This window comes from Leiobunum rupestre, chromosome 7 (assembly GCF_980474605.1).
Source record: "Leiobunum rupestre chromosome 7, qqLeiRupe1.1.hap1, whole genome shotgun sequence".
NCBI classification, from domain to species: domain Eukaryota; kingdom Metazoa; phylum Arthropoda; class Arachnida; order Opiliones; family Sclerosomatidae; genus Leiobunum; species Leiobunum rupestre.
This window is the reverse complement of record NC_143390.1, coordinates 57,776,399-57,788,648: the sequence shown is the minus strand read 5'-3', so window position 1 is coordinate 57,788,648 and position 12,250 is coordinate 57,776,399. Positions and strand designations below refer to the sequence as shown.

At 33.5% G+C, this 12,250-nt stretch overlaps 1 long non-coding RNA gene across 1 annotated transcript; it reads right to left on the bottom strand.

The window, feature by feature from the left end:
• Positions 1-11,092: 11,092 nt before the first annotated feature.
• Positions 11,093-12,004, bottom strand: LOC149937572 (uncharacterized). Its single transcript, XR_016472358.1, has 5 exons — positions 11,955-12,004; positions 11,796-11,891; positions 11,692-11,739; positions 11,407-11,624; positions 11,093-11,351 (listed from the first exon to the last, which is right to left on the bottom strand). It is a non-coding gene; the product is annotated as an uncharacterized LOC149937572 (long non-coding RNA).
• Positions 12,005-12,250: the final 246 nt, after the last annotated feature.

Genomic DNA, 12,250 nt, shown 5'->3' with positions numbered 1-12,250 from the left:
ATGGCACATAAGTAATAACATTTCCAACTGATTTCTTAGTAACATCGGTAGATACATTTGATATTTTTAATACTTATTTTTTAATTATGGTGGAATTTAATTTCCCAGAGGGGGGGGTAAATTCTTGGAAAATTAATTTGCATATTTTTAAATTTCGTAGAAACACTTCATAAAGCTTTGGCTATATCTAAAAAACATTTAAATCCATTAACATTTAATTATATAATTTTTATCTGGTGAAAACTAATTATTTTTAAAACTGCATTCTGATTTTAAAAAATCAAACATTTGACACGGTCAAATACAGGGAAACAATTAAAACCCAGCTAGTCTAGTTTGTGTTTTGCTTTTCTTTTTTGTTTTAGATGTTCGTGATATTTAGTTTCTCTGAAGGCACAGTAGAAGCAGTTCCTCTAGAATGGTGCAAGTCGGAAAAGTCCTGTTATTGGCCACCAGCTCGTTTGAACAATGAAATAACTAAACTAGTAAGGAATCTGCGAAACCCGATTTGAACTGGAATTTGTATGACGGGAAAATTTTATATAGAACTCGTATGTGTTACCTCCAGAAAAAGTATAGATACATTAAATGGCTAATTTTTTTAATGTCTAACCATTTATAGCTGATTATAGTAGAGCCCGAGATAAATTAAAGAAATCAGAGATCACCTCTGATTTGGCCAGCGAAGGGGAAACGGGTAAAGGCAAAAGGTGGAAGCTTCCTGTTCAGAGTTTTTAATCAGTTGAACTCACAGATAGTTCTGAAGGTATGTGTGCAATTCCACAAAAATCTTGAAGTATCCACCTACTTTTCTCAATATACAGCTGATGATCCATTTTTGGCCAATAAATCAAAAACCACGAAAGGCAGGAAGCCTATTCAATTACCTAAGCCCCCTCCTATGCCTTAAAATCCAGGTAATTAAATGATTTTATACAATTAGTTAGTTACGAAAAGTTCAGCTAATCTTATCTTGATGTATAATGTAATTTTCTTAATATTTTATAGTGCAAGTCGCAAATTCATTGCAAAACAAGGAGAAGAATGTAGATGTTTCTCCCTCGAAGCAGGTTAACGGAGATGATCCCTTAAAGATGTCCATTAGCGAAAATGCAACTCTGAAGGAGAATTATGGAAAAGAAAACATATTTTCAGAATCTGAAGACTGCTTATCTTCAAGTGAATCTGAAGATACTACCTTTAATTTCTAAAATAAAAACTCTTCAAACAAGACTACAGCGGCTCGTTCGGCTTTTTCGAACTTAAAGAAAAAAACTGTAAATACTGAAAAAGGCTGTGCAAGTGGTAAAACATATTTGGAAGAATGCTCACAAGCAAAACAGAGAAAACGAAATCTGAACGATATTATGCCATCAAAAGAAAAAGGTTTACGGAAGGTTATTTCAACGAACTTTTCTAAGGAGCTCGAAAATGTCGATGGATCTTCTTCACAAACAGACTGTGATACTTTAAGGGACCAAAGAAATATTTCCGCCACCAAGGATAAACCAGCCAGAAATTTAGATTTAGGTAATTTCTATCTTATTTTCATACTCATACTTATAAAACTTAACTTCAATTTTTTTTTCAGAAAGTCCCATAAGGAACATTTCAAGGACTTTACATAGGAAATCCGATTATCTAAATGGTACTATATCTCTTATTTACTCTTGAAATATGCCTTACATGTATATTTAAATATTTGGTGTGATATAAAGATTATTAGAACACCTTATTTTCATTTTATATTAATAAATATATGACATTGAGATGCGCGTGAGGATCCTGAGTCGTTAGGGACGTTTCACAATTTACATAATGAGGGGGAGGAAAGGTAGCCCAAGTCACATTACAACTTCTAAAGCCTTATTTTTAGAGCCATCTAAATATAATAGTGAAACGGTCGTTAGATGGCTAGTAACGGTGGAATATAAAATGTACAATCCAACGTTCTAAGGCCTTCTCTCTTATTACCACTTCCTATTTGTAAAAAAAAGCCATAACCTAGACCGTAACTTTGTTCGCACGTTGACATTGGAACATCATTGTGGGAGCTAGAGTACACCGATTGTCTGGAATTTGAAACTTCGGCTAATGTGAATTTAATGATTTGGACTGAATTAAATTGGCCAATGTTAACCAGAAGGAATTGAAATAACGCTGGTAGAGCAATCCTAACTACTCTGAGGAGGGGAGGGGTTTGGTTTACGAGGGCTCTTTTTGGGTTGTGTAATATTTTTAGTAATGCTTACTGGGGGCCGTTTCGACATGCTAGTGGCAGTGGCGTAGCCATGGTTGGAGCATGTTCAACGCCCCAAAGTGTTTTTATTAAATAATGTTGTATTATAACGTAAACTTAAATTTAAAAAAATTAAACTTGCTAGTTTTCTAGATGTAAGAAGTAGGTTATATTTTGAAGGAAACAATTTTTAAGAATTAGTTTTTTAGTTTTGAGGGAGGTTTAAAAACTAGATTTGATTTGGTTTGACTAATTATTATACTATAGTTTTTAGCTTTGACTGTTTGAAATTCCTTATGCTATTACATATAAAAGGGGACTAGGTGAACATATGGTTTCCTAAATATAAATGCATTCTTGTGTAAATCGTATTGTTGTTTTTGTAGATCAGTCTGATACAAAATTTAAATATAAAGTGTTGATTATGTTAAGTGATCTTAACACAAAAATGGATTTTCTAATGAAAAACACGGAATTTCATGGCGGAAATTTAATAGAAACAATGGAAATTAATGATTTTCCAAAATTGCCAATTGGCTCTCTAAAAGATCTCAAAATAGTGGAAAAGCTTCTAGAAAATGATGCTGTTAAAAAACAAGCTGTATGTCTCAACTTCATAGTTATTAGATTTGAATTTTTTTAAAGTTCTTATCTTTTACAGATCAGAAATTTTTCCTCTTATGGTGGCAGAAAACTAACGGATTGTTGCAGAAGACTCTTCAATAATGTTATTCTGCATGACATTGTACTACAGTTTAACTGGGTGGGATCGGAAAAGAAGTTTGCGTTCAATGAATTAAAGATAAAAAACGTCATAATAGGTAATTTAACAATTTTAATAATAATAAATATAAATGAAATAAAGAACTAAATATTTTTATTTTGGTACAGGTGCAATTCAACAAAATTTTAAAGGTGTGAAGGAATTCGCTGTTGAAGCGGCTGTGAAGAAATATATTCGCGGGGCTCCAGATAGAAATGGTGGACGGTCGAAACGCAGGAAAAAAATGAAAATAGTGACACAGATCTCTAAATCTTTGCGATGTGAAACTCAAATAAATGATTTTTATACGAATTTTACTGACTAATTAAATAAGGCTAAATATTTAACTATAGCAAATGTTGCGTAAATCTAGGGTGTAAAGGGCTGGCTAAAGGTAGGCATAGGCGGTGCACGAGCGTTGGTTAAATGCAGGCTTGAGAGTTGGTTAAATGCAGGCTTGAGAGTTGGTTAAATGCAGGCTTGAGAGTTGGTTAAATGCAGGCTTGAGAGTTGGTTAAATGCAGGCTTGAGAGTTGGTTAAATGCAGGTACATAAGTGGGAAAGGACTTGGTTACGTGTAGGTCCAAAGGATTAATAAATACTGGCGCAAGTGACGGCTTAATTATGGAAACTGAATTGGTTAGTTACTTACTGTAGAGATGGTTAAATAAAGGTATAAGCGCTGGGTAAGTGTTGGCTTTATATTGGAATAAGAGTTGGATTAATGCAGGCATACATGTTGGCGAAGAGGTGATTCAATGTAGGTCTAACGCTCTAAATGGATTGGCTAAATTAAGGAAAACGTATTGGTAAGGATGGATAAATGTTGGAATGGTGTTGGGAAAGGTGCTGGACTCTAGCTGGTAGGCCAACTGATGGCCATGTAGGACATGGCCACTTACTCACCGTTGTCGCGCCTACACTGCCGGCCCACCAATTTTGTGCTACTAGGGTTAATTGGTGTTGGAAGAGTAATTGGTAAATTATTTTCCTCGGAAGGTTTTGACGGTTTTGGTTGGTCGATACCTTCCTTAATGTTTGGAATTAAAGGCTTTGTTGGTAGATTTATGTCTGGATTTTCTTTTGATTTTACTGTTGGACTTACTTCTAGTTTCAATTGCGGATTCTTTTTGTTTTTTTCTCCTGGGTTTTGATTCCAATTCTGCTACAGGAATTTGTCGTGGCAAATACTTTTGTTGAAATTTATTTACAACTAAAGCTTTTTTTACTCGTACTTCAATAAAATTTGTGGCGTAAGTAAGAGATATATTTTTGGCGTGATTTGAGTCGGTAATTTGAAATATACTCGCAGTCGACAAATTCATTTTAACAAAATTCTAAAACCGAGGCTAAGGGTGATGATCGAGGAATTCTTACTTGAACATCTTTTTGTAATTTTTAATCAAGATCGTTTCAGGCTAATGTTACCGTGTTCATTTGAATTTTCCTTTAAGTATTTGATTTGACCCAATACTTTAAGTAAACTCATTACGTAAATTATTTTGAAGAGATGTGCGAATAGTATTTTTATTACGGTCTATATCAGCCTCGTAACGTTTTGGGGGGAATTTAAATTTTAATATAATCCTATTGATTTTCTTCGGGTGAAATAATATCTGACACGTGACCTACTTGGAAATGCGAATACGCCTTCGTTATATTTAAATAGGTGTCTGATAAAAATATTTCAGCTAACGCACAGCTCCATTTTTCTTTGGTAAAATTTAAAGGTTTCGATAGTTCCACCTTAAACGAAGAAGGCGTGTTTTCCGGATAAATGTCGAGGGAAGCGTTCGAAGGTAGAAACACCACGAAACTTGACATTGTATCTCTTTTTATATTATTAAAAGAATTAGCGTGTTAGTTCAAAAGGTATCACGAATCGAACCATGATCCATTGGATTAACACATTGATACGTTACCGATCCGCCATGCTAAATCTTACTATGATAGAAAATGAATTAAAATATATTTATTAAAAAAAGATTTATTCACATATTTTCGATCATTTTACAAGTTTTTTCAAGATTGTTTAGTATTTCAATGGGTGTTTCCATTTCGTTGTTGGGAATTAAAATTTGATTATTTTTACAATATTCTTGAAAATAAACAAGTGCTTCCAACTGGTCATCAGTTGGCATTTTAAAGTCAGGTGGAAATACAATGTTTGGATTCATTGATGAATTTAAAGTCTTTTCAGACTAAATATCAATCGTCGATTTCTTTTTTATGTGGAATTTGTTTGGAGTTTTATCATTAACAAATCCGTCGAACCATTCTCGATTTTTTACGTTAAACTCGTTCAAGTATTAAATTATTTGATCGTCTAATAACTCCTCTTCGGTTGTGTATTCCGGTTGTTTAGAATTTGAACAATCGCAAACATCAATAAGAATTTTATTCGCATAACTACCTGATTTAATTAATAAACTGGTCCGGGCAATTTTTAAACTGGTCATTTGCCCACTGCCACCACTTTATTTCCCACGCTGGTCTCGCGACGAATAGCTCTCAGTAAAATTTTGCGTGTGAAGAATTGGAAGTGTCACGCTTCTGTAACAACATTATACACTTCTGCTAGTATATATTCTAAAAAACGAATATATTACTTATAGAATCATTTGTATACCCTATTAGTGGTACCCTATTTCGTTATAGCAATTCATACCCGGTGATATCTGTATAGAATCTTTCTTGGATTGGAATGACACTGGGGAAAACTAATAAAGCTCTGTCAAACTACGGATAAGAGAAAGTATACATTTTTATTTCTTTCGTTCAATTTTCTTTATAGAAACATCTATACGCTATATACAATTACACAAAAAATTTAATTATACGTGGAATGTGCATTTTAAATCTTTTTTACAACGAGAACGTTACATTTGGCCATATATTTGAAAATGTAAATTGAAATGATCTCATTCAATGACGAGGTAGTTGTTTAGAAAAGTCCGCTCATCAATTTTGAATCAATAGCGGCTGCAATTTTCTGCTTTGACTAGGTGAATGGTTTTTTATGATCTGTCTACAATGCGGGCAATTATTATTAGGTAATTTATTTTTACAGTCCAAACACACACTGTGACTGCAACAGTCCAAAAATAAAAAATCCGATTGCGTTTGCGTTGAACGGCAAATTTGGCATTCGCAATGTATCTAGCTTCAAAAATATTTTCTCAGGGTTCGAACGAAATTTTTGGATTTGTTATCCCTTACTAATTTTTAGGAATATCCCTGATTTCATGGTTAAAAGTACAAAGTGAAACAATTTGTTTTAAATATCATTAACTTAGTTATATTTTACAACAAACATACTGAGAGCGTCTTTCTCCTCTCTCGGGAAAAGTGCCAGACATGACGTCCCAAAAAGAAAAGATATCCAATTGTTCTCTGCGATGGAGAATTTGTTGACAAAGAAAATCCCCGATCTTTTACGATATGATATTATTTAAATTCCTGACTTTTCCCCAATTTTAAAATCCCGGACTTATCCAATCATACATAAACATATTCATAAACGCATCCAATCTCACTTACGTACGTGCATGCATACATAAATTAGAATTAAGAACTACTTACTCTCTACTCTGGTCAAATTTTTGGTCTCTTTCGGTTTTATTCCCATTCCCCTTCTAACTGATTGTTAAGTCATCGAATGATATAAAAAATATCATTTCTGGTTTAAAACTCTCCATTTCTTGCGGAAACAGTAAAACGATCACCGTAGAAACGGCTCTTTCGTCAGAAAACCTTAAAAATAATTAAATAAATGTAAAACCAATTGGCAAATTTCTACATAAACTCACCTGGTGGTAAAGAAACTCGTATTTCAATCATTTAAACGAATCTGATCTATCAAATGCTTATAACCGGTGTTATGATTGAAAACGCCCCTTGAGAAATGAAGGTATCTCCAAAGCTGCCAACGTTAGTTTTCTCAAACCTTGTTTTCAAGGGAGAAAATGCTACTGGAAATTGAGAAACAGGCAAAACAATGATGAAAAAAATTATTTGTCAATTACGAGAACAATTGTGATTAATTTTATTTTTAAATGTGTCAGTCCCTATTCCCTAATTACGTACGTGTTTAAATAAAAAAAAATCGGTCTGACAGTTCTTTGGCTGGAGCAGTGTGAATAGAATTGCCAGTCAGATAGGCCAATGAGTGAGCAAACTAAAAAAATCCAAATTAAATGTAAGTCGTTAAGATAATCGTTAGATGATTGTACCTGGCATGTTTTTGTCAACTCTTACACAAAGACGACAGGGTAGACGGATGGAATCGCCTACACGTTGAAAATTTGAGGGTAATAATTGGGTTCAATCTAGTTTATTTATAACCTTTATACCAATTTTACTGTGGTTTGAACTTTTGAAGCTTTGTGAACGTAATAAAAAAACAAAATTGATATCAGTACTGAATTGTCATATCAGAATTGATATTGGAATCAATTAAATGTGTGTTTCCATTTAATATAATTATTTTGTTAGTTTAGGGGCCCGGTGCAGAGACGTCTTGCGATTCCTATTAATTTTAACAGGATCACTATTTATTTTTAGGGGGTCATTAAATAAAATAATCTAAGCATACCTTCTACAACAGTGCTTTCCTTTGCAATATTCAGGTACTCCAGGGCTATAATACATAAAAATTAATTAATTTCCTTAAAATGCGACATTTCAAACTATTTAACCTAGTACCTTTCATATTTTTTTCCGTTATCAGACACCTTGGACTTCGTATTAAGTTTTACCGGATACTTCGTTGTTGGATTTTCAGTGCTATTTCTCGCTGAAATATAAAAAATTAAGAACTTTTTAAAGATTTATAAGAATAAAATATCAAATTTTTTATTATCATCGGACTTTTGAGTTAAAAAATAGTGTATTATAGGAGAAAAAAAGGAGAGGCGTTATCTCTATAAAAAAATACGGTATAACGATAGGTCCCGATATTTAAAATTAAAGTTTGGTGGTAAATATAGATATATATAGAGTTGTTGTAATTCATTGTGAATGGAAACAAGAGGCGTAGAAATGCGAAAACCCCAAAACAGCTATTGTGGAATCAATTTCTGACCAAATACGTGGACATATTTTCTATCGTAAGCTAGAAATGAGGTTATTAATTGGGTTGAATGTAGGTTTTTTTTATTCCCTTTATGCAACATCCTCAACTACATCTGATGGGATTTCCCATCTCATATTTAAAAGATAAATTAATTTTGAAGTGTTCAGTGTCTCATCTTTTGGAATTAAACGCACACCTATAAAAAAAGATAAGTGTATGCATAACTACAGTTAATAGCAAGTGACACCCAATTTGAAAAAAAAATTAAAGTGTGGAAGTTTGCTCCCACTAAGCCTAGGCCTAGGATTCTCAGCCGAAATGCCAAAAGACGTTGAAGAGTTACATTACTTATTTTATTATTAACTTAGAGTAGAGGACCCAACTGAAAATCAGTGAGAAACTGAGGTGGTGATCCTAATAAAGCTATTATTTATTTAATTAATTAATACCAATTTTACTGTGGTTTGAACTTTAGGACACTCAAATTTATTTTCATTATTAAAAATTATGACAAATGATTCTTGAACCAATTCAGAGATTCCATGTCCGGTTATTTTGAAATTGTCTCTTTTTTAATTATATATGATTGTTAACCAATTTATTTTAATATTAAACATAATGTTGAAAGAACAAAGCAAATTTTACCGTACCTTTCCGTACAATATTAATGAGTTCGTTATTGCCAAACTCAATACAGGGTTCGTACACGACCTGGAAAACCTGCCAAGGTCAGGTTATTTTAAAAGGTTTCCGATAGTTCAGTTAATTTGTAAATCATTCCAAGGCAATTGAATATGGTCCCCAAAAGTAAGGAAATTTAAAATGATCCCAAAAAAATCAGGCATATAAATGTTTTGAAGGAAAATATTTTTGAATGAACGAAAAATAAAATATCGAAAAAAAACCTCAAGTTTGCGTTTCATTTCAACTGTAGTTATTATCCCATCTCCGAAAACCGGACACTGAGTCGCCAAGATGGGCCCTCGTTTTACCCATAACAGTATCGTCAGGCGGAAAACGAAGTTATCGTGGATGTCAACAATGAAAGTATTGGGAATACAAATTGGTAAGTTAACTTGTTATTTCTGTAACTCTTTCAAAAAGCATGAATTATTAACTAACTTAAAGGGAGTACGAACAAATTCAAATTTTGGGGTATTTTTTATTTCTTATCTCCCCCCTGCCAGTTCAACGGATTCCGACAGTAGGATGGTAGGACTATAGTATTATTTTTATGGGGGAGATTTTCGCGTACCTACTATTTTCCTCTGTTCCTTCCGTTAGGAAATTTAGCAGCGCTTTAACCATGTGATAGTACAGTCTTTGTTGTAATAAAAATGGCGAAGTGCAGTTGTAAAAACAATTGTTCTAATTTATCTACGATAACTGTTTGCGTTTGCAAAGCCAGTGGATTTACATGTGGCGAAAATTGTACCTGCGGTACGTTTTAATAAAGACGATACGTATATATTTTTAAAAGAGTCAGTCGCAAGGCCTAAAGGCAGTATAAGGCCTACATTTCTTGATATACAATTGGAAGACAATTCACTTGCAACAGGTTATAATGACAAATTATTTGTAATCAATAAATGTGTACCATATCTAATAAATTTTAATTGAAATAGCTAAGAGTAAAAAAATTTCTGATAGTTTTCAACTAGAACCCCGCAGTGATTCAACTCGTTCAGAATGTGAAGTAAAACTGGTAAGTTTTTTGCTTAAAAATTTATCGCACACAATTATATATTTATGAAAATATGTCATAGGACGAGCCAATAACTGTAAGAAAGCATCTGTAACGTCCAACTCCTCTAAGTCAGCAGCACCTGGAAAAACAATTAGGAGGCAGGAGGTAAGTTTTAACTGTAACTGTACAGTCAAATCAAGATATTAATAAATAACTGGTACATTTGTAGGATCACAAAACTGGAATTCGGTGACCCCCTTCACCAACTTTTCGACGAACTCAGAAATGAAAAGCCAGAGTCACAATCAATATAAAGACAAACTTTCCAGAAGCTGCTTGCTTAGAAGAAGTTGGTGATTGTTATAATTAATTACTAAAGTTTAAAAAGAAACAAAAAAACGGTCAAATTCACAATAATTTTTTTAATCAAACTTTTCGGAGGAACTATTCCACCTTCAGGGATATTTACACGATGAGGAAGGACGAATAGTTACTTCGAAATGTAGGATTTGTAAAATAAACTTAAGCGGTTTTTTGCGTCCCTTTTTAATTTTAGTTTTTCACAAAGTGCTTCTCGATTACCCTACTAATATTTTGTTTTGGAAATAATAAAGAACATATATTCAACCTAGAAAATTGATTGGCTAAGTGGAGCGGAAGCCAAACTAATGTTGAAGAGTATGCTGGCTAGCAGATTTGAATTGGAAAATATTGACCATTTTAAACCTAACCGTACAGTCTCAATGATAACAGTTGTGCAGCAACACCACCACCGCCTTCAAATGATGTACCTAAGTGGTGCTTCTGTGGATATTGTCAACAGCAAGAAATTCCTCGTGATAGAGTATGCTGTTCCATAACACCAAACAGGGGATGCATCACGAATAATCACAGAAAATAAAGCCCTCCGCCATCAAGCATATAGGTGTTTCATATACTATAAATGTGGCCCAACAGGTTTGCATAATAGGGTAATTATACCGTCCTGTGCTGTTTGGAAAATTAGGCACCATTATCCATCAATTGGTGAAATATACACTGGTTTCAAAGAGTTTGATAATTTGCTATTTTAAATTCTGTGATTTAACCTGATTTGTCAAAAAAATTATTTTATATTTGCAATATTTCAACCGAAGTTTTATGTTAGAATATTTTCATTTCCTCGTTGTGCCTTTGGTTCCTTCCATAGATCCATACTGGCTAATATGTTTCTTTATGAGGTCACATTTGGGTGGACATGGGATAGAGCTAGAAGTAATGCTGTTACGAATACTTTTGGGATTTACTTCCACCAAATCTTGTATATGACCACAGTTGTTATCTGGTTCATCTCCAATGCAAGGATAAAAATGAGCCTCTTTTGGTGCTGGAAATATTTACAGTTCCACTACACAGTCCTACTTTACAATGAACTCGTTTGGATTCCCTGTAAATATTCCATATGTCAGTAAGATAAATTAAAAATAACTTTTCATGCCCTGGAACAATTGTTTTCCCTGAATTTGAATCTAGAGTCTCTTGAGGTGATGATAATTCGTTTTCATCGAATGATATAGCTGGAAGGGGTGTAGAACTTCCTGCGGTGGCTCTGAAATTTTTGTAGAAAATAAGCAAGGTTACGTGAACTAGCTTCTGTAACTTACAATGTTGAATTTAATTTTTTGATGTAGTCTGGTGTAACTGGTAAATTGCATACGGGTGTAGATGACAAGTGATATACCGGTGAAGCTGGTAAAATAGAAGCGAGTGCTAACCGCTTCGGGGTTCTTGAAACAGTGTCAAATTTAAGTGGGGAAGACTGGCAAAAAAAATGGTTGATATACTCTTTCTAGGAGTAATGTCAGATGGGTTTTCTATAGAACTATAAACAGTTTCAATGTTAAATTAAATATATCAGTTTGATTGGTCAAAAAATTAAGTTTCATTACATTTTATCGCTATTACTAGCCCTTGTAACCTTTTGTATTTCTATAGAGCTAACAAAAATAGCGTGAATTAAAGTGACTTAAATTTTAATAAGAAATTAAGTTACTTGACATAAGCAGCTGGTTCCTTATTTAAACCTCCAGATTGAGATATATCTCCATCATCCAAGATAGTTTCCGTAGTTGGAAAATCAACCACAACGCTACAGTTTTAAAAACGACTAAATGTTAATATGAAATGTCAATAAAAAATTTAAAAATCTTACTTGGTATCTCTTAGAACTGAAATATCGTCACATTTGCACTCTGGAGTAAATGTTAAACAAACTTAGAATTCCATGGAATCTTAGCGTTGTATTTAAGCCTTTGTGTTAGGTCACATTGGTGCAGTACATACCCCTGTAGCACAAAGTCTCCCGAATATAGTTGGCTAATAGTCCACGAGTCGGATAAGAGTCCAAAATGTTTGGACTATAAAAGTCGTAGTAAGCCGACTTTACAAATAACTGTCAGCAGCCATTTTGTTTTGGGTCTTTTATCCGACTGTCGGCCGACCGTTGCA